The sequence below is a fragment of the Somniosus microcephalus genome, chromosome 8, assembly GCF_052327205.1.
Source record: "Somniosus microcephalus isolate GS21.2 chromosome 8, FLI_Smic_1.0, whole genome shotgun sequence".
Taxonomy (NCBI): Eukaryota; Metazoa; Chordata; class Chondrichthyes; order Squaliformes; family Somniosidae; genus Somniosus; species Somniosus microcephalus.
This window is the reverse complement of record NC_140994.1, coordinates 100,429,950-100,452,013: the sequence shown is the minus strand read 5'-3', so window position 1 is coordinate 100,452,013 and position 22,064 is coordinate 100,429,950. Positions and strand designations below refer to the sequence as shown.

At 47.4% G+C, this 22,064-nt stretch overlaps 1 protein-coding gene across 1 annotated transcript in view; it reads right to left on the bottom strand.

The window, feature by feature from the left end:
• The window catches only part of LOC147113724 (hexokinase HKDC1-like), a 357,159-nt gene that overhangs the window by 165,677 nt on the left and 169,418 nt on the right, over positions 1–22,064 (bottom strand). The gene's annotated exons all lie outside the window — the stretch shown is intronic.

Sequence of the window (22,064 nt, the reverse complement as noted above, 5' to 3'; positions counted from 1 at the left end):
AATGGAAAAGTTTTGAAATAAATACACTTGCAGCCCAGCCTCTTTACAATCATAGTGTTACTGCAGTTATAGTGTTGCTGCAGTTGTGACCTTTGCCTGTTGTCCACTCTCTGTTACGGTCAGTTGTAAGAAGGAGGAGCTGGAGCAAGTAGTTGATGCTGAATAAACATTGGACTTGGACTCGAGATCTCCAGGGTCATCACCAGGTGTCCTTTGTAGGGGCGTTTCACCATGGCTGACTTCAAGCCCTGAGACTTGGGATAAAAGTTGCAGGAAGGTGTTAGCTGAAGCCAGGGGATGAGAACATGAGTAATATATCAGGGCTCAGCACCTCCTATGAATGGGCTACAGGGAGGAAAGCAGCTACTTCTGTGATTCTGCACCTCCAACTGAGAGAGCCACCATTCAATGGAGTATGATGTGAGTCAGTATGATATTCAGGAGGATGGTGTACAGTGAGTGTGTCACTGACACATTTGTTCCCGGTCCACCAATGCCTTGATTTTAAAATTCTCATCCTTGTTTTCAAAGCCCTCCATGGCCTTGTCCCTCCCTATCTCCATAACTTCCTGCAGTCCTACAACCCTCCAATATTTCTGGGTTCCTCCAATTCTGGCCTCTTGAGCATCCCCAATTTTAATTGCACCACCATTGGCGGCTGTTTCTTCAGCTGCCGAGGCCCTAAGCTCTGGAAATCCGAAACCTCTCTACTTCTCGCTCCTCCTTTAAGATGGTTATTAAAACCTACCTCTTTGACCAAGCTTTTGGTCACCTGTCCTAAAATCTCTTCAAATGGCTCAGTGACAAATTTTAGAGTCATAGAGTCATAGAGTTTTACAGCACAGAAAGAGGCCCTTCGGCCCATCGTGTCTGCGCCGCCCATCCATCCCTGTCCAGTCTAATCCCATTTTCCAGCATTTGGTCCATAGCCTTGTATGCAATGGCATTTCAAGTGCTCATCCAAATGCTTCTTGAATGTTGTGAGGGTTCCTGCCTCTACCACCCTTTCAGGCATTGAGTTCCACATTCCAACCACCCTCTGGGTGAAAAAGTTCCTCCTCAAATCCCCTCTAAATCTCCTGCCCCTTACCCTGAATCTATGCCCCCTTGTTATTGACCCCCCTACTAAGGGGAAAAGTTCCTCTTTGTCTACCCTATCTATGCCCCTCATCATTTTGTACACCTCAATCAGGTCCCCCCTCAGCCTTCTTTGCTCCAAGGAAAACAACCCCAGCCTGTCCAGCCTCTCTTCATAGCTGAGGCGCTCCATCCCAGGTAACATCCTGGTGAATCTTCTCTGCACCCTCTCCAAAGCAATCACATCCTTCCTATAGTGAGGCGACCAGAACTGCACACAGTACTCCAGCTGTGGCCTCACCAGCGTTTTGTACAGTTCCATCATAACCTCCCTGCTCTTATATTCTATGCCTCGGCTAATGAAGGCAAGTATCCCATATGCCTTTTTAACCACCTTATCTACCTGTTCCGCTGCCTTCAGGGATCTATGTACATGTACACCAAGGTCCCTCTGACCCTCTGTACTTCCTAGGGTCCTACCACTCATTGTGTATTCCCTTGCCTTATTTGTCCGTCCAAAATGCATCACCTCGCACTTTTCAGGGTTAAATTCCATTTGCCACTTTTCCGCCCATCTGACCAACCCGTTTATATCGTCCTGTAGCCTGAGGCTTTCCTCCTCACAATTTACCACCCCACCAATTTTCGTGTCATCTGCGAACTTACTGATCATACCTTTTACATTCTCATCCAAATCATTTATGTAGATCACAAACAACAAGGGACCCAGCACCGATCCCTGAGGTACCCCACTGGACACAGGCTTCCAGTCACAAAAGCAACCTTCGACCATCACCCTCTGCCTCCTGCCACTCAGCCAGTTTAGGATCCAACGCGCCAAGGCACCCTGGATCCCATGGGCTCTTACCTTCTTGACCAGTCTCCTATGCGGGACTTTGTCAAAAGCTTTACTGAAGTCCATGTAAACCACATCCACAGCATTTCCCTCATCCACCCCCCTAGTCACCCCCTCGAAAAATTCAATCAGATTTGTCAGACATGATTTACCCTTGACAAAGCCATGCTGACTATCCCCGATTAATCCTTGCCTCTCCAAGTGGAGACTAATTTTGTCCCTCAGAATTTTTTCCAATAATTTCCCTACCACAGATGTTAGGCTCACTGGCCTGTAATTCCCTGTTTTTTTGTTTGAATACACTCCTGTGAACAGCCTTGGGACATTTTACTATGTTAAAGGCGCTGTATAAATGTAAGTTGTTGTTGATCGAGCTCGGCCTTCAACAGGATCGGGCTGAGCAGTGAATGGGAATGGGATCAGCAGTGAATGGGAATGGGATCGGCAGTGAATGGGATTGGGATCAGCAGTGAATGGGACTAGGATCGACAGTGAATGGGAATGGGATCGGCAGTGAATCGGGTTGGGATCAGCAGTGATTAGGAATGTGATCGGCAGTGAATGGGAGTGGGATCGGCAGTGAATGGGAATGGGATCGGCAGTGAATAGGTATGGGATCGGCGGTGAATGGGAATGGGATCGGCAGTAAATGGGAATGTGATCGACAGAGATTGGGATTGGAATCGACAGTGAATGGGAATGGGATTGGCAGTGAATGGGAATGGGATCGGCAGTGAATGGGAATGGGATTGACAGTGAATGGGAATGGGATCGGCAGTGAATGGGAATGGGATCGACAGTGAATGGGACTGGGATCGACAGTGAATGGGAATGGGATCGGCAGTGAATGGGGTTGGGACCGGCAGTGATTAGGAATGTGATTGGCAGTTAATGGGAGTGAGATCGGCAGTGAATGGGAATGGGATCGGCAGTGAATAGGTATGGGATCGGCGGTGAATGGGAATGGGATCGGCAGTAAATGGGAATGTGATCGACAGAGATTGGGATTGGAATCGACAGTGAATGGGAATGGGATCGGCAGTGAATGGGAATGGGATCGGCAGTGAATGAGAATGGGATTGACAGTGAATGGGAATGGGATCGGCAGTGAATGGGAATGGGATCGACAGTGAATGGGACTGGGATCGACAGTGAATGGGAATGGGATCGACAGTGAATGGGATTGGGATCGACAGTGAATGGTATTGTGATCGACAGTGATTGGGATTGGGATCGGCAGTGAATGGGAATGGGATCGTTAGTGATTGGGATTGAGATCGGCAGTGAATGGGATTGGGATTGGCAGTGAATAGGAATGTGATCGGCAGTGAATGGGATTGTGATCGACAGTGATTGGGATCGGGATTGGCAGTGAATGGGAACGGGATCGGCAGTGAATGGTGTTGTGTATGTAACCTGTTCCACCTTAAGAGAGCTTAAGCCTGTTCCACCTTAAGAGATGTACTACTTTCTCAGGCTGCTGTAGACGTAATACCGGGGGTGAACACACCGGTATATAAGCACTGTGCAGTAATCTTGTATTCAGTATAGTCCCTACCTCCAACCAGTAAAGACCTGTGTTTATTGTTACTCATTAGTCTGTGTCTTAATTAACTAAATAATTCACAGACTTAACACTGGCGACGAGTCAGGTTCTTACCCTGCGGCAGTTATTCCACGGCGGTTGAAGAGAGGTTTCAAACCACACCACCCCACTGGAAGCGACATGCATTAGGACCCTGAAGCCTCCATCAGCTTGTGAACCGGAGTAGAAGACAGGGCTGGGGAAGACAGGTACAGGGCGATAGCAACCACCGATAAGGGCCGCACTCGGGCTGAAAGGGCAGCGGCTGCAGAAATTGAAGGCGCGAGAGCCGCGGTGCACAGCGCGGGCCATCGATCGCGATCGGGAGATAAGGGCTTTGGAGTGCGAGGCGCAGCCGGGCCATCGATCGCAAGCACTGATAAGGGCCGGGCCGCTTTCAAGTGCGAGGCGCAGCCGGGCCATCGATCGCATCCGCTGATAAGGGCCGCACTCGGGCGATCGCGGCGAAGATAAGGGCCGCACTCGGGGGCTGAAGGGAGATGGCGTCGGGGGACGGGTGAAGACCGCCAAGCGCGGGAAAACCGCCATTTTGTGGGCGGAGGACGACGGCAAGAGCGGGAAGCCGCCATCTTTGATAACAAGTAAAGAAAATAAAATCTGAGAAATTGCAAATCTACAATGCCTAAACACGGGAATATTAGCACCTTTGATAGTGACCTCGAAGATTGGGCCATATATGTTGAAAGAGTAAAAAATTATTGTAAGGCCAATAAAATTCGTGACCAAGATAAAGCTCTAACATTATTAAATTTAATGGGTGCGAAGACATACGGGCAATTGAAACACCTGTTATCACCAGATGAACCGGCGGATAAGACGTTCGATGAGATTGTTACTGTCCTGAAAGATCATCTAAACCCCACGCCGCTGATGCTAGCGGAACGATTTAAATTTTACGACAGAAGGCAGTTACAGCATGAAAGCAATGCTGAATATTTGCTGGAATTGCGTAAATTAGCGAAATATTGCCAGTTTGGAACGGGACTGACAGATGCACTACGAAACAAATTTGTGTGTGGTTTATTTAAACAGGATACACAAAAGCGACTGCTCAAGGAGAATGAGCTGACGCTTGAGAAGGCGGTCACTATGGCAGCAGCACACGAAGCCGCAGCGAGAGGCACGGCAGTAATGCAGCTACGGTCACCGGAGCTCAGTGCACACAAATTGGGTGTGAGTTCTGGCAAATGTTATCGTTGTGGAAAGACAACGCATGATCAGAACCAGTGTTGGTTTAAAAACCAAGAATGTAGAACTTGTGGTAGGCTTGGACACATAGCTAGAGTATGCAGGTCAGGGAAGAAGACCAGCAACAAGAAGTCACCGCAAGGAAAATACGCAAAAGTACACAAGGTGGCCGAACAGGAGTCCGATTCAGACGCTAGCAGTAATGAACTGGCTGGCTTAAGCAGTATTGAACTGGCTAGCTTAAGGGTACTCAATGTTGGTAAGGGTGCAGACCTCCAGACAATTTGGGTTACTCTTCAGATAGAAGGAGTCCAAGTAAAAATGGAATTGGACACTGGATCGGCATTGTCAGTCATGAATAAGAAAGATTACAGAAGGTTATTCCAACATATTCCCCTACAGGATACGGAGATTATATTGACAACCTACACGGGGCAGAGAGTGTACCCCATCGGGACAATAAAGGTTGCAGTGGCCAACAAGGGCGAAGGAAGTCAAATAATGGACTTATATGTGCTACCGGAGGGAGGTCCACCACTACTAGGCCGGGAGTGGTTTAGAAACATAAATATGGACTGGCATTCGCTAAAAGCCATAAAGAGTGAGAACTCGGTGCAGATAATCAGCCCAGACTCTAGAACTGATGATGGTAAGACCAACCCATGTGCAAAAGACAAAGTTTCAGCACAGAATTCCACTGAGCAACAACAACATAGTTTAACAGAGAATTCTGAGTCTGTCAAGTCTACTGATATGCACATTTTTGAGGGACACTGGGCTCAAACTCAACTCCATTTCAAACTACAACAGCAATTAGAACAAATGATTCGCCGTTTTGAGCAAGAGATGAATGAAATAAAAAAGTTCTTTGTTACAGAGTGGGAGAATCTGGAAAGTCAACAGAAGCAACTGATGGAGAAAATGGAGCAGGAGCACACCAACCATCTGCGCGAGGAGGCCGAACGAATCAAAGCTGATTCAGGTTCTGAAGGTGCGTGCCATAATCTGGTGTCAGAAGAGTTAACGGTCAGCCAACTCCTTCATATGCTGAGGGACAAGACTCTGAAATGGGAAAAACTTGAACACGAGCTGCGATCTTCAAAGGAAAAGGGTTCGGAGCTCTCAAAAGTCATTGAGATGGCTGATGTGACGACACAGACTGAAACGACTGCAACAGAGCAGCCATTGGAAGCCAAAAGTACGCTGACTCACGTCAATGTAGAACAACAGACCACTGAAACAGCTGCTCCGGTAGAGGGATTGCATAGTCCGATCAATCAATCTCCAAAGGAAGTTGAAGTATTAAAATCACAAATGAGGTCACTAGTAAACGACTTGCTGAAAGCCCAAAAAAAGCTGGATGCAGAGGTACACATGAAGAAGTCTCTTCAGGAAAGATGTCTTGATTTGGAACAAGAGCTGGCTAACGTCCAGCTGGGTATGGAGGAAATAGACGACCCTCTCACTGGTCTAGCTCAGGACGACACCGAATATTACCATGACCTGGTGGACGACACCGAATATTACGATGTCCTGTCCTGCCCAGCTTGTAACTTCGACTCCCAAAGTGCAGAAATCATGGAGGAGCACCAAAAGTCTACGGAACATCGGGAGAAGCTGGCTCGACGACGGAAACAGGAGGAAGAGAAGGAGGAACTGCGCATGCAGCTGGCAGCTGTGGCAGCTGACAATGGAGCCCAGAGAGTCTCCAAGAAGCAGAAAAGGAAAAGGAAAAACAGAAGATGACCCATCTGAACCATTATCACCTCTACCAGATCACACACGTGGTCCCTCCGAACGGAGCCAAATCAGTTCGGAAGTTCAAGCTGTTAAATCCATGAAAGGACTATTGAATGAGTAACGTGAACCGGCTACACCACAGAGATTGAATCTGTGAACTGTTTTCCGCAGAGACTGAATCTGTGATATGTTACGTTAAACATGAAGTTATATATGTATATATGTTATTACGTTATGTTAAATGGGGGGGATGACTATAAAGCTAAGAAGGGAGGAGTGTTGTGTATGTAACCTGTTCCACCTTAAGAGAGCTTAAGCCTGTTCCACCTTAAGAGATGTACTACTTTCTCAGGCTGCTGTAGACGTAATACCGGGGGTGAACACACCGGTATATAAGCACTGTGCAGTAATCTTGTATTCAGTATAGTCCCTACCTCCAACCAGTAAAGACCTGTGTTTATTGTTACTCATTAGTCTGTGTCTTAATTAACTAAATAATTCACAGACTTAACAAATGGGAATGTGATCGGCAGTGAATGGGAATGGGATCGACAGTGAATGGTATTGTGATCGACAGTGAATGGGAATGGGATCGGCAGTGAATGGGGTTGGGATCAGCAGTGATTAGGAATGAGATCGGCAGTGAATGGGAGTGGGATCGGCAGTGAATGGAAATGGGATCGGCAGTGAATAGGTATGGGATCGGCGGTGAATGGGAATGGGATCGGCAGTAAATGGGAATGTGATCGACAGAGATTGGGATTGGAATCGACAGTGAATGGGAATGGGATTGGCAGTGAACAGGAATGGGATCGGCAGTGAATGGGAATGGGATTGACAGTGAATGGGAATGGGATCGGCAGTGAATGGGACTGGGATCGACAGTGAATGGGAATGCGATCAGCAGTGAATGGGATTGGGATCGACAGTGAATGGTATTGTGATCGACAGTGATTGGGATTGGGATCGGCAGTGAATGGGAATGGGATCGTTAGTGATTGGGATTGAGATTGGTAGTGAATGGGATTGGGATCGGCAGTGAATAGGAATGTGATCGGCAGTGAATGAGATTGTGATCAACAGTGATTGGGATCGGGATCAGCAGTGAATGGGAATGGGATCGGCAGTGAATGGGAATGTGATCGGCAGTGAATGGGAATGGGATCGACAGTGAATGGTATTGTGATCAACAGTGATTGGGATTGGGATCATCAGAGAATGGGATTGGGATCAACAGTGAATGGGATCGACAGTGAATGGGAATGTGATCGGCAGTGAATGGGAATGGGATCGACAGTGAATGGTATTGTGATCGACAGTGATTGGGATTGGGATCGTCAGTGAATGGGATTGGGATCAACAGTGAATGGGATCGACAATGAATGGGAATGGGATCGACAGTGAATGGGAGTGGGATTGACAGTGAATGGGAGTGGGATTGGCTGTGAATGGGAATGGAATCGATAGTGATTGGGATTGGGGTCAGCAGTGACTGGGACTGGGTTCAACAGTGAATGGGAATGGGATCGGCAGTGAATGGGAATGTGATCGGCAGTGAATGGGAATGGGATCGACAGTGAATGGTATTGTGATCGACAGTGAATTGGAATGGGATCGGCAGTGAATGGGGTTGGGATCAGCAGTGATTAGGAATGAGATCGGCAGTGAATGGGAGTGGGATCGGCAGTGAATGGGAATGGGATCGGCAGTGAATAGGTATGGGATCAGCAGTGAATGGGAATGGGATCAGCAGTAAATGGGAATGTGATCGACAGAGATTGGGATTGGAATCGACAGTGAATGGGAATGGGATTGGCAGTGAACGGGAATGGGATCGGCAGTGAATGGGAATGGGATTGACAGTGAATGGGAATGGGATCGGCAGTGAATGGGACTGGGATCGACAGTGAATGGGAATGCGATCAGCAGTGAATGGGATTGGGATCGACAGTGAATGGTATTGTGATCGACAGTGATTGGGATTGGGATCGGCAGTGAATGGGAATGGGATCGTTAGTGATTGGGATTGAGATTGGTAGTGAATGGGATTGGGATCGGCAGTGAATAGGAATGTGATCGGCAGTGAATGGGATTGTGATCAACAGTGATTGGGATCGGGATCGGCATTGAATGGGAATGGGATCGACAGTGAATGGGAATGTGATCGGCAGTGAATGGGAATGGGATCGACAGTGAATGGTATTGTGATTGACAGTGATTGGGATTGGGATCGTCAGTGAATGGGATTGGGATCAACAGTGAATGGGATCGACAGTGAATGGGAATGGGATCGACAGTGAATGGGAGTGGGATTGACAGTGAATGGGAGTTGGATCGGCTGTGAATGGGAATGGAATCGATAGTGATTGGGATTGGGATCAGCAGTGACTGGGACTGGATTCAACAGTGAATGGGAATGGGATCGGCAGTGAATGGGATTGTGATCAACAGTGATTGGGATTGGGATCGGCAGTGAATGGGAATGGGATCGATAGTGATTGGGGTTGGGATTGGCAGTGAATGGGAATGGGATCAGCAGTGAATGGGAAAGGGATCGGCAGTGAATGGGAATGGAACCGGCAGTGAATGGGAATGGGATCGACAGTGAATGGGAATGGGATCGGCAGTGAATGGGAATGGGATTGACAGTGAATGGGACTGGGATCGACAGTGAATGGGAATGGGATCGGCAGTGAATGGGTTTGGGATCGACAGTGAATGCTATTGTGATCAACAGTGATTGGGATTGGGATCGGCAATGAATGAGAATGGGATCGATAGTGATTGGGATTGGGATCGGCAGTGAATGGGATTGGGATCGGCAGTGAATAGGAATGTGATCGGCAGTGAATGGGATTGTGATCGACAGTGATTGGGATCGGGATCAGCAGTGAATGGGAATGGAACGACAGTGAATAGGAATGGGAGCGACAGTGAATGGGATTGGGAATGACAGTGAATGGTATTGGGATCATCTGTGAATGGGATTGGGATCAACAGTGAATGGGAATGGATCGACAGTGAATGGGAATGGGATCGGCAGTGAATAGGATCGACAGTGAATGGCATTGTGATCGATAGTGAATGGGAATGGGATCGACAGTGAATGGGAGTGGGATCAGCAATGAATGGTATTGTGATCGATAGTGATTGGGATGGGGATCGACAGCAAATGGGAATGGGATCGGCAGTTAATGGGAATGGGATCGGCAGTGAATGGGATTGGCAGTGAATGGGAATGTGATCGACAGTGATTGAAACATAGAAACATAGAAGATAGGAGCAGGAGTAGGCCATTCAGCCCCTCGAGCCTGCTCCACCATTCAATGTGATCATGGCTGATCATCCAAATTCAGTACCCGGTCCCTACTTTCTCCCCATACCCCTTGATCCCTTTAGCCTTAAGAAATATATCCAACTCCTTCTTGAATATATTTAATGAATTGGCCTCTACTGCCTTCTGTGGTAGAGAATTCCACAGGTTCACCACTCTCTGGGTGAAGAAATTCCTCCTAATTTCTGACCTAAATGGCATACCATTTATCCTTAGACTGTGACCCCTAGTTCTGGACTCCCCGACCATCAGGAACATCCTTCCTGCATCTAGTCTGTCCAGTCCTGTCAGAATTTTATAAGTTTCAATGAAATCCCCTCTCATTCTTCTAAACTCCAGCGAGTACAAACCCAATTGACCCAATCTCTCCTCATACGTCATTCCTACCATCCCAGGTATCAGCCTGGTGAATTTTCGCTGAACTCCTTCCATGGCAAGAACATCCTTCCTCAGATAAGGTGACCAAAACTGCACACAGTACTCAAGATGTGGTCTCACCAAAGCCTTGTGCAGCTGCAGCAAGACATCCTTGTTCCTGTACTCAAACCCTCTCGCTACGAAGGCCAACATACCATTTGCCTTCTTAACCGCCTGCTGCACCTGCATGCTTACCTTCAGCGACTGGTGCACAAGGACACCCAGGTCTCGTTGCACATCCCCTTCTCCCAATCTATTGCCATTCAGATAATAATCTGCCTTCCTGTTTTTGCCACCAAAGTGGATAACCTCACATTTATCCACATTATATTGCATCTGCCATGCTTCTGCCCAATCACCCAACCTGTCCAAATCATCCTGGAGTTTCTCGGCATGCTCCTCACAGCACACACGCCCACCCAGCTTTGTGTCGTCTGCAAATTTGGAGATATTACATTTAGTTCCCTTGTCTAGATCATTAATTGGGTTTGGGATCGACTGTGAATGTGAATGGGATCAGCAGTGAATGGGAATGGGATCGGCAGTGAATGGGATCGGCAGTGAATGGGAATGTGATCGACAGTGATTGGGATTGGGATCGACTGTGAATGGGAATGGGATCGGCAGTGAATGGGAATGGGGTCGGCAGTGAATGGGAATGCGATCGGCAGTGAATGGGAATGGGATCGACAGTGAATGTGAATGGGATCGGCAGTGAATGTGAATGGGATTGACAGTGAATGGGACTGGGATCGGCAGTGATTGGAATTGGGATCGGTAGTGAATGGGAATGGGATCGATAGTGATTGGGATTGGGATCGGCAGTGAATGGGATTGGGATCGGCAGTGAATGGGAATGGATCGGCAGTGAATGGGATTCTGATCGACAATGATTGGGATTTGGATTGGCAGTGAATGGGAATGGGATCGGCAATGAATGAGAATGTGATCGGCAGTGAATGGGAATGGGATAGACAGTGAATGGTATTGTGATCGACGGTGATTGGGATTGGTAGCGTTAGTGAATGGGATTGGGTTCGAGAGTGAATGGGATTGACAGTGATTGGGATCGGCAGTGAATGGGAATGGGATCGGCAGTGAATGGGAATGTGATCGGTAGTGAATGGGATTGGGATCGATAGAGAACGGGAATGGGATCGACAGTGAATGGGATTGGGATCGACAGTGATTGGGAATGGGATCGGCAGTGAATGGGAATGGGATCGGCAGTGAATGTGAATGGGATTGACAGTGAATGGGACTGGGATCGGCAGTGATTGGAATTGGGATTGGCAGTGAATGGGAATGGGATCGATAGTGATTGGGATTGGGATCAGCAGTGAATGGGATTGGGATCGGCAGTGAATGGGAATGGGATCGGCAGTGAATGGGATTGTGATCGACAATGATTGGGATTTGGATTGGCAGTGAATGGGAATGGGATCGGCAATGAATGAGAATGTGATCGGCAGTGAATGGGAATGGGATAGACAGTGAATGGTATTGTGATCGACGGTGATTGGGATTGGTAGCGTTAGTGAATGGGATTGGGTTCGAGAGTGAATGGGATTGACAGTGAATGGGATCGACAGTGAATGGGAGTGGGATTGACAGTAAATGGGATTGGGATCGTCAGTGAATGGGAATGGGATCTGCAGTGAATGTGAATGGGATCAGCAGTGAATGAGATTGTGAACGATAGTGAATGGGATTGGGATCGGCAGTGAATGGGAATGGGATCGGCAGTGAATGGGAATGTGATCGGTAGTGAATGGGATTGGGATCGATAGAGAACGGGAATGGGATCGACAGTGAATGGGATTGGGTTCGACAGAGATTGGGAATGGGATCGGCAGTGAATGGGAATGGGATCGGCAGTGAATGTGAATGGGATTGACAGTGAATGGGACTGGGATCGGCAGTGATTGGAATTGGGATTGGCAGTGAATGGGAATGGGATCGATAGTGATTGGGATTGGGATCAGCAGTGAATGGGATTGGGATCGGCAGGGAATGGGAATGGGATCGGCAGTGAATGGGATAGTGATCAACAATGATTGTGATTTGGATTGGCAGTGAATGGGAATGGGATCGGCAATGAATGAGAATGTGATCGGCAGTGAATGGGAATGGGATAGACAGTGAATGGTATTCTGATCGACAGTGATTGGGATTGTTAGCGTCAGTGAATGGGATTGGGTTCGAGAGTGAATGGGATCGACAGTGAATGGGATCGACAGTGAATGGGAGTGGGATTTACAGTGAATGGGATTGGGATCGTCAGTGAATGGGAATGGGATCTGCAGTGAATGTGAATTGGATTGGCAGTGAATGAGATTGTGATCGATAGTGAATGGGATTGGGATCGGCAGTGAATGGGAATGGGATTGGCAGTGAATGGGAATGTGATTGGTAGTGAATGGGAATGTGATGGGTAGTGAATGGGAATGGGATCGACAGTGAATGGGAATAGGATCGGCAGTGAATGGGATTGTGATCGATAGTGAATGGGAATGGGATCGACAGTGAATGCGATTGTGATCGTCAGTGAATGGGATTGGGATCAAGAGTGAATGGGATCGACAGTGAATGGGAATGGGATTGACAGTGAAGGGGAGTGGGATTAACAGTGAATGGGAGTGGGATCGACAGTGAATGGGAGTGGGATCAGCAGTGAATGGGATTGGGATCATCAGTGAATGGGATTGGGATCATCAGTGAATGGGAATGGGATCGGCGGTGAATGGGAATGGGATCAGCAGTGAATGGGATTGGCTGTGAATGGGATAGTGATCGGCAGTGAATGGGGATGGGATCGACAGTGAATGGGAATGGGACCGACAGTGAATGGGATTGGGATCGACAGTGAATGGAAATGGGTTCAACAGTGAATGGGAATGGGATCAACAGTGAATGGGATTGGGATCGACAGTGAATGGGAATGTGATCGATAGTGAATGGGGTTGTGATCAGCAGTAAATGGGAATGGGATCGACAGTGAATGGGATTGCGATCGATAGTGAATGGGAATGGATCGATAGTGAATGGGATTGGGATCGACATTCAATGGGATTGGGATCGATAGTGAATGGGATTGTGATCGATAGTGAATGGGAATGGGACCTACAGTGAATGGGATTGTGATCGATAGTGAATGAAAATGGGATCAACAGTGAATGGGATTGTGATCGATAGTGAATGGGAATGCAATCGACAGTGAATGGGATTGGGATCGACAGTGAATGGGATTGGGATCCATAGTGAACGGGAATGGGACCAACAGTGAATGGGATTGTGATCGATAGTGAATGGAAATGGGGTCAACAGTGAATGGGATTGCGATCGAAAGTGAATGGGAATGCAATCGACAGTGAATGGGAATGGGATCGACAGTGAATGGGATTGGGATTGATAGTGAATGGGAATGTGATCAATAGTGAATGGGAATGGGATCAGCAGCAAATGGGAATGGGATCCACAGTGAATGGGATTGTGATCGATAGTGAATGGGAATGGGATCGGCTGTGAATGCGAATGGGATCAACAGTGAATGGGATTGTGATTGATAGTGAATGGGAATGGGATCGTAAGTGAATGGGATTGGGATCGACAGTGAATGGGATTGTGATCGATAGTGAATGGGAATGGGATCAACAATGAATGGGATTGTGATCAATAGTGAATGGAAATGGGATCAACAGTGAATGGGATTGCGATCGATAGTGAATGGGAATGCAATCGACAGTGAATGGGATTGGGATCGACACTGAATGGGATTGTGATCGATACTGAATGGGAATGGGTCCAACAGTGAATGGGATTGTGATCGATAGTGAATGGAAATGGGATCAACAGTGAATGGGATTGCGATCGAAAGTGAATGGGAATTCAATCGACAGTGAATGTGAATGGGATCGACAGTGAATGGGATTGGGATTGATAGTGAATGGGAATGTGATCGATAGTGAATGGGAATGGGATCGGCAGTGAATGGGAATGGGATCCACAGTGAATGGGATTGTGATCGATAGTGAATGGGAATGGGATCGGCTGTGAATGCGAATGGGATCAACAGTGAATGGGATTGTGATTGAAAGTGAATGGGAATGGGATCGTAAGTGAATGGGATTGGGATCGACAGTGAATGGGATTGGGATCGACAGTTTAATGGGATTGTGATCGATAGTGAATGGGAATGGGATCGACAGTGAATTGGATTGGGATCGACAGTGAATGGGATTGGGATCGATAGTGAATGGGAATGGGATCGACAGTGAATGGGAATGTGATTGATAGTGAATGGGAATGGGATTGTAAGTGAATGGGATTGGGATCGACAGTGAATGGGATTGGGATCGACAGTGAATGGGATTGTGATCGATAGTGAATGGGAATGGGATCGACAGTGAATGGGATTGGGATCGACAGTGAATGGGATTGATATCGATAGTGAACGGGAATGGGATCGACAGTGAATGGGATTGGGATCGACAGTGAATGGGAATGGGATCGGCATTGAATGGGAATGGGATCAGCAGTGAATGTGAATGGGATTGACAGTGAATGGGACTGGGATCGGCAGTGATTGGAATTGGGATTGGCAGTGAATGTGAATGGGATTGACAGTGAATGGGACTGGGATCGGCAGTGATTGGAATTGGGATTGGCAGTGAATGGGAATGGGATCGATAGTGATTGGGATTGGGATCAGCAGTGAATGGGATTGGGATCGGCAGTGAATGGGAATGGGATCGGCAGTGAATGGGATTATGATCGACATTGATTGGGATTTGGATTGGCATTGAATGGGAATGGGATCGGCAATGAATGAGAATGTGATCGGCAGTGAATGGGAATGGGATAGACAGTGAATGGTGTTCTGATCGACAGTGATTGGGATTGTTAGCGTCAGTGAATGGGATTGGGTTCGAGAGTGAATGGGATTGACAGTGAATGGGATCGACAGTGAATGGGTGTGGGATTGACAGTGAATGGAATTGGGATCGTCAGTGAATGGGATTGGGATCATCAGTGAATGGGAATGGGATCGGCAGTGAATGGGAATGGGATCGGCAGTGAATGGGATTGGCTGTGAATGGGATAGTGATCGGCAGTGAATGGGGATGGGATCGACAATGAATGGGAATGGTATCGACAGTGAATGGGATTGGGATCGACAGTGAATGGAAATGGGTTCAACAGTGAATGGGAATGGGATCGACAGTGAATGGGAATGTGATCGATAATGAATGGGATTGTGATCAGCAGTGAATGGGAATGGGATCGACAGTGAATGGGATTGCAATCGATAGTGAATGGGAATGGGATCGATAGTGAATGGGATTGGGATCGGCAGTGAATGGGATTGGGATTGGCAGTGAATGGGAATGGGATCGGCAGTGAATGGGATTGTGATCGACATTGATTGGGATTTGGATTGGCAGTGAATGGGAATGGGATTGACAGTGAATGTGAATGGGATCGGCAGTGATTGTGAATGGGATTGACAGTGAATGGGACTGGGATCGGCAGTGTTTGGAATTGGGATCGGCAGTGAATGGGAATGGGATCGATAGTGAATGGGAATGGGATCGACAGTGAATGGGAATGTGATTGATAGTGAATGGGAATGGGATTGTAAGTGAATGGGATTGGGATCGACAGTGAATGGGATTGGGATCGACAGTGAATGGGATTGTGATCGATAGTGAATGGGAATGGGATCGACAGTGAATGGGATTGGGATCGACAGTGAATGGGATTGATATCGATAGTGAACGGGAATGGGATCGACAGTGAATGGGATTGGGATCGACAGTGAATGGGAATGGGATCGGCATTGAATGGGAATGGGATCAGCAGTGAATGTGAATGGGATTGACAGTGAATGGGACTGGGATCGGCAGTGATTGGAATTGGGATTGGCAGTGAATGTGAATGGGATTGACAGTGAATGGGACTGGGATCGGCAGTGATTGGAATTGGGATTGGCAGTGAATGGGAATGGGATCGATAGTGATTGGGATTGGGATCAGCAGTGAATGGGATTGGGATCGGCAGTGAATGGGAATGGGATCGGCAGTGAATGGGATTATGATCGACATTGATTGGGATTTGGATTGGCATTGAATGGGAATGGGATCGGCAATGAATGAGAATGTGATCGGCAGTGAATGGGAATGGGATAGACAGTGAATGGTGTTCTGATCGACAGTGATTGGGATTGTTAGCGTCAGTGAATGGGATTGGGTTCGAGAGTGAATGGGATTGACAGTGAATGGGATCGACAGTGAATGGGTGTGGGATTGACAGTGAATGGAATTGGGATCGTCAGTGAATGGGATTGGGATCATCAGTGAATGGGGATGGGATCGACAATGAATGGGAATGGTATCGACAGTGAATGGGATTGGGATCGACAGTGAATGGAAATGGGTTCAACAGTGAATGGGAATGGGATCGACAGTGAATGGGAATGTGATCGATAATGAATGGGATTGTGATCAGCAGTGAATGGGAATGGGATCGACAGTGAATGGGATTGCAATCGATAGTGAATGGGAATGGGATCGATAGTGAATGGGATTGGGATCGGCAGTGAATGGGATTGGGATTGGCAGTGAATGGGAATGGGATCGGCAGTGAATGGGATTGTGATCGACATTGATTGGGATTTGGATTGGCAGTGAATGGGAATGGGATTGACAGTGAATGTGAATGGGACCGGCAGTGATTGTGAATGGGATTGACAGTGAATGGGACTGGGATCGGCAGTGTTTGGAATTGGGATCTGCAGTGAATGGGAATGGGATCGATAGTGATTGGGATTGAGATTGGCAGTGAATGGGATTGGGATTGGCAGTGAATGGGAATGGGATCGGCAGTGAATGGGATTGTGATCGACAATGATTTGGATTTGGATTGGCAGTGAATGGGAATGGGATCGGCAAGAATGAGAATGTGATCGGCAGTGAATGGGAATGGGATAGGCAGTGAATGGTATTGTGATCAAAAGTGATTGGGATTGGTCGCATTAGTGAATGGGATTGGGTTCGAGAGTGAATGGGATCGACACTGAATGGGAGTGGGATTGACAGTGAATGGGATTGGGATCATCAGTGAATGGGAATGGGATCTGCAGTGAATGTGAATGGGATCGGCAGTGAATGAGATTGTGAACAATAGTGAATGGGATTGGGATCGGCAGTGAATGGGAATGGGATCGGCAGTGAATGGGAATGTGATCGGTAGTGAATGGGAATGTGATCGGTAGTGAATGAGAATGGGATCGACAGTGAATGGGAATAGGATCGGCAGTGAATGGGATTGTGATCGATAGTGAATGGGAATGGGATCGACAGTGAATGGGATTGTGATCGTCAGTGAATGGGATTGGGATCAAGAGTGAATGTGATCGACAGTGAATGGGAATGGGATTGACAGTGAAGGGGAGTGGGATTGACAGTGAATGGGAGTGGGATCGACAGTGAATGGGAGTGGGATCATCAGTGAATGGGAATGGGATCGGCAGTGAATGGGAATGGGATCGGCAGTGAATGGGATTGGCTGTGAATGGGATAGTGATCAGCAGTGAATGGGGATGGGATCGACAGTGAATGGGAATGGGATCGACAGTGAATGAGATTGGGATCGACAGTGAATGGAAATGGGTTTAACAGTGAATGGGAATGGGATCAACAGTGAATGGGATTGGGATCGACAGTGAATGGGGTTGGGATCGGCAGTGAATGGGAATGGGATCGGCAGTGAATGGGATTGTGATCGACAATGATTGGGATTTGGATTGGCAGTGAATGGGAATGGGATCGGCAATGAATGAGAATGTGATCAGCAGTGAATGGGAATGGGATAGACAGTGAATGGTATTGTGATCAACAGTGATTGGGATTGTTAGCGTCAGTGAATGGGATTGGGTTCGAGAGTGAATGGGATCGACAGTGAATGGGATCAACGGTGAATGGGAGTGGGATTGACAGTGAATGGGATTGGGATCATCAGTGAATGGGAATGGGATCTGCAGTGAATGTGAATGAGATCGGCAGTGAATGAGATTGTGAACGATAGTGAATGGGATTGGGATCGGCAGTGAATGGGAATGGGATCAGCAGTGAATGGGAATGTGATCGGTAGTGAATGGGAATGTGATGGGTAGTGAATGGGAATGTGATCGACAGTGAATGGGAAAGGGATCGACAGTGAATTGGAATAGGATTGGAAGTGAATGGGATTGTGATCGATAGTGAATGGGAATGGGATCGACAGTGAATGGGATTGTGATCGTCAGTGAATGGGATTGGGATCAAGAGTGAATGGGATCGACAGTGAATGGTAATGGGATTGACAGTGAAGGGGAGTGGGATTGACAGTGAATGGGAATGGGATCGACAGTGAATGGGAGTGGGATCAGCAGTGAATGGGATTGGGATCATCAGTGAATGGGATTGGGATCATCAGTGAATGGGAATGGGATCGGCAGTGAATGGGAATGGGATCGGCAGTGAATGGGATTGGCAGTGAATGGGATAGTGATCGGCAGTGAATGGGGATGGGATCGACAGTGAATGGGAATGGGATCAGCAGTGAATGGGATTGTGATTGATAGTGAATGGGAATGGGATTGTAAGTGAATGGGATTGGGATCAACAGTGAATGGGAATGGGATCGACAGTGAATGGGATTGTGATTGATTGTGAATGGTAATGGGATCGTAAGTGAATGGGATTGGGATTGACAGTGAATGGGATTGGGATCGACAGTAAATGGGATTGTGATCGATAGTGAATTGGAATGGGATCGATAGTGAATTGGAATGGGATCGACAGTGAATGGGATTGGGATCGACAGTGAATGGGATTGGGATCGATAGTGAATGGGAATGGGATCGACAGTGAATGGGATTGTGATTGATAGTGAATGGGAATGGGATTGTAAGTGAATGGGATTGGGATCAGCAGTGAATGGGATTGGGATCGACAGGGAATGGGATTGTGATCGATAGTGAATGGGAATGGGATCGACAGTGAATGGGATTGGGATCGACAGTGAATGGGATTGGGATCGTTAGTGAATGGGAATGGGATCGACAGTGAATGGGATTGGGATCGACAGTGAATGAGATTGGGATCGGCAGTGAATGGGAATGGGATCGGCAGTGAATGGGATCGGCAGTGAATGGGAATGTGATTGACAGTGATTGGGATTGGGATCGACTGTGAATGGGAATGGGATCGGCAGTGAATGGGAATGGGATCGGCAGTGAATGGGAATGCAATCGGCAGTGAATGGGAAAGGGATCGACAGTGAATTGGAATAGGATTGGAAGTGAATGGGATTGTGATCGATAGTGAATGGGAATGGGATCGACAGTGAATGGGATTGTGATCGTCAGTGAATGGGATTGGGATCAAGAGTGAATGGGATCGACAGTGAATGGTAATGCGATTGACAGTGAAGGGGAGTGGGATTGACAGTGAATGGGAATGGGATCGACAGTGAATGGGAGTGGGATCAGCAGTGAATGGGATTGGGATCATCAGTGAATGGGATTGGGATCATCAGTGAATGGGAATGGGATCGGCAGTGAATGGGAATGGGATCGGCAGTGAATGGGATTGGCTGTGAATGGGATAGTGATCGGCAGTGAATGGGGATGGGATCGACAGTGAATGGGAATAGGATCGACAGTGAATGGATTGGGATCGACAGTGAATGGAAATGGGTTCAACAGTGAATGGGAATGGGATCAACAGTGAATGGGATTGGGATCGACAGTGAATGGGAATGTGATCGATAGTGAATGGGATTGGGATCAGCAGTGAATGGGAATGGGATCGACAGTGAATGGGAATGGATCGATAGTGAATGGGATTGGGATCGACAGTGAATGGGATTGGGATCGACAGTGAATGGGATTGTGATCAATAGTGAATGGGAATGGGACCAACAGTGAATGGGATTGCGATCGATAGTGAATGGAAATGGGATCAACAGTGAATGGGAATGGGATCGACAGTGAATGGGATTGGGATCAATAGTGAATGGGAATGTGATCGATAGTGAATGGGATCAATCAATCAACTCAATCAACTTTTTTTATTGTCATTGTTAGTGCACAAGTGCAGTACAACGAAATGTAGGCTTGCGGCTCCCGAGAGTGTACATTTAGATTAAGACATTTAAGCATTCAACATACATTTGGCTTGTAATACATTAACATAAACATAACCATAATAAAGTGCATTGGCAGATGTGCAGGCTTTAGAGTTTATTTGTGGAGTTCAGTAGGATGACAGCCCTGGGAAAGAAGCTGTTCCTAAATCTGGTTGTACGGGTGCGAATGCATCTGTAGCGTCTCCCAGATGGCAGGAGGGTGAACAGACTGTGGCTGGGGTGGGTAGGGTCCTGGATGATGGACCGTGACCTCCGTAAACAGCGTTTCTGGTATATGTGCTCTATGGTCGGTAGCCGGGTGCCGGTAATGCGTTGGGCAGTTTTGACTACCCGCTGCAGGGCTTTCCGGTCATAGTAGCTACAGCTGCCATACCATACTGTGATACAGTTCGTCAGGATGCTCTCTATTGTGCAGCGGTAAAAGTTAGAGAGGATCAGGGGTGACAGGTTACATCCCTTCAGCCTCCTTAGGAAATATAGGCGCTGCTGGGCCTTCTTCACCAGAGAGGAGGTATTGAGGGACCAGGAGAGGTCTTCCATGATGTGGACTCCGAGGAACTTAAAGCTGTCCACCCTTTCCACCACAGCCCCATTGATGTGGATGGGGTGTGACTTCCGCCTTTAGGCAGTGAATGGGAATGGGATCCACAGTAAATGGGATTGTGATCGATAGTGAATGGGAATGGGATCTGCAGTGAATGGGAATGGGATCGACAGTGAATGGGATTGTGATCGATAGTGAATGGGAATGGGATCGTAAGTGAATGGGATTGGGATCGACAGTGAATGGGATTGGGATTGACAGTGAATGGGATTGTGATCGATAGTGAATGGGAATGGGATCGACAGTGAATGGGATGGGGATCGACAGTGAATGGGATTGGGGTCGAGAGTGAATGGGATTGTGATCGATAGTGAATGGGAATGGGACCAACAGTGAATGGGATTGTGATCGATAGTGAATGGAAATGGGATCAACAGTGAATGGGATTGCGATCGAAAGTGAATGGGAATGCAATCAACAGTGAATGGGAATGGGATCGACAGTGAATGGGATTGGGATTGATAGTGAATGGGAATGTGATCGATAGTGAATGGGAATGGGATCGGCAGTGAATGCGAATGGGATCAACAGTGAATGGGATTGTGATTGATAGTGAATGGGAATGGGATCGTAAGTGAATGGGATTGGGATCGACAGTGAATGGGATTGGGATCGACAGTAAATGGGATTGTGATCGATAGTGAATTGGAATGGGATCGACAGTGAATGGGATTGGGATCGACAGTGAATGGGATTGGGATCGATAGTGAATGGGAATGGGACCAGCAGTGAATGGGATTGTGATTGATAGTGAATGGGAATGGGATTGTAAGTGAATGGGATTGGGATCAACAGTGAATGGGAATGGGATCGACAGTGAATGGGATTGTGATTGATAGTGAATGGTAATGGGATCGTAAGTGAATGGGATTGGGATTGACAGTGAATGGGATTGGGATCGACAGTAAATGGGATTGTGATCGATAGTGAATTGGAATGGGATCGATAGTGAATTGGAATGGGATCGACAGTGAATGGGATTGGGATCGACAGTGAATGGGATTGGGATCGATAGTGAATGGGAATGGGATCGACAGTGAATGGGATTGTG